Source organism: Elephantulus edwardii, unplaced genomic scaffold (genome assembly GCF_000299155.1).
Source record: "Elephantulus edwardii isolate Elephantulus edwardi_28Jun2011 unplaced genomic scaffold, EleEdw1.0 scaffold00357, whole genome shotgun sequence".
Taxonomy (NCBI): Eukaryota; Metazoa; Chordata; class Mammalia; order Macroscelidea; family Macroscelididae; genus Elephantulus; species Elephantulus edwardii.
Window position 1 is genome coordinate 901,143 of NW_006400107.1, and position 1,960 is coordinate 903,102.

Here is a 1,960-nt window from a genome sequence, read left to right on the forward strand (position 1 = left end):
TGGAAAAGTTATAGAGAGAATGTGTCCCTGATGTATGCCTTTTTATGATTTTGAACCATGTAATGTTTCCTTGCTCTGTTCTGATAACTGCTTCTTAGTCCAAGTATAGGTTTTCCATGAGCACAATCAGGTGTTCAGTAATCCTATTCTTCTCAAGGATAGCTAACATTTGTTGTGATCTACATAATCAAATGCCTTTGTATAGTCAATGAAACACAAATAGACATTCCTCCAGTACTCTCTGCTTTCAGCCAAGATCCATCTTGTATTGACTATAATTTCCCTACTGCTACAGCCTTTTCTAACCCCAGCCTGCACATCTAGCAATTCTCTGTTGATGTACCATTCCAGTAATTTTTTTGTAATCTTCTGCAAGATCTTGATTGCGTGTGATAATTTTCTATAATTTGCCCACTTTGCCAAATCATCTTTTTTTGGGAATGGGAATAAATATGGATCTCTTCCAGTCAGCTGGGCAGATAATCGTTTTCCAAATTTTCTGGCACAACCTGTTGAGTGCATTTATGGCTACATCTGTGTGTTGAAATATGTCAATTGGTATTCCATCAATTCTTGGGGCCTTCCCCACCCCCCAAATTCATTCAGAGCAGCTTGAACTTCCTCCTTCATCACCATTGCCTCTCAGTCATATGCTGTTTCATGAAATTCTTCTATATCAGCCAATTCCTTTTGGTATAGTGACTCCATGTTCCATCTTCTTTTGATGCTTCCTGGATCATAGGACGTTCTGCCCACAGCATCCTTAAAAGTATTGCAACTCGAGGCATTAATTAATTCTTTATTTCTTTCAGCTTAAGATGGCTGAGTGAGTTTGTTTCTTTTGATTTCTGACTTCAGCTCTCTGCACACTTCACTATTATACATTGTTTTGTCTTCCCAAATTTCCATTTGAAATCTTCTGTTCAACTCCTTAATGTCTCGATGTTTTGTCTTTGTTTGGCTTCTCAGTGTTCTACTGTAATATTCATACTCTCTTCTGACATCCATCTCCGTCTTTTCTTTCTCTTTTTTCTCTCTAATGGCCATTTGCATTCTTCTTGATATTGTTGATATCCTCCCACAGCTCATCTAGTCTTTGCTCATTAGTGTTCAAGGACGTAAACCTGTTTCTGAGATAGTTTTTAAATTCAGGTAGGATAGACTCAAGATGATATTTTGACTCCTGTGGTTTTTATTTCATTTTCTTTAGCTTCAGTTTGAACTTGCATATGAGTGGTCAGCACCTTGCCTATTTTTTACACCTGATATAATCAATTATAATCAATTCCATTCCTGTATAGACTATCAGATGGCATCCATGTGTATAGTTGCAATGAATAAATCATTGATTGTACAGAAAATTGAAGTTGTCAGGTATTTAATTTTATCTGGATTCACAATAAATACTCACAGTAACAGCATTCAAGCAATCAAAAGATTTAGGACATTGGGGAAATCTGCTGTCAGGGACCTCACCAAAGTGCTAAATAAAGATGCCAGTTTAAAAACTAAGGTGTACCTAATTAAAGTAATATTCTTTTCAATTACGTCCTATGAATCAGTAAACTGCACAATGAATAAAGAGGACAGAAGAAGAGTCAATGCCTCTGACCTGGTGTGAGAAAGAGTACAAAAATATCCCATGGACTGCCAAAAAGCAAGTAAATCTGTATTGGAGGAAATGGTGAAACAAAGATTCTCTTTAGAGGAAAGATCAGTGAAAACTTGTCTCACATAGTTGGAGCATGGAAAGGCACCTCCTTGGAAAAAAAGTTATGCTGGGAGAGGGTCAGAGGCTAAGGGGAAGGTTCCCAATAAGATGAATTGGCACAGTGATTAACAACCAGCTGAAGCATATCACAGATCTTGAGGATCGTGCAGATGTTGTTGTTGTTGTTATGTGCCGTCGGGTCGCCTGCGACTCATAGCGACCCTAAACTCCGCTCTGTCCTGTGCCAAT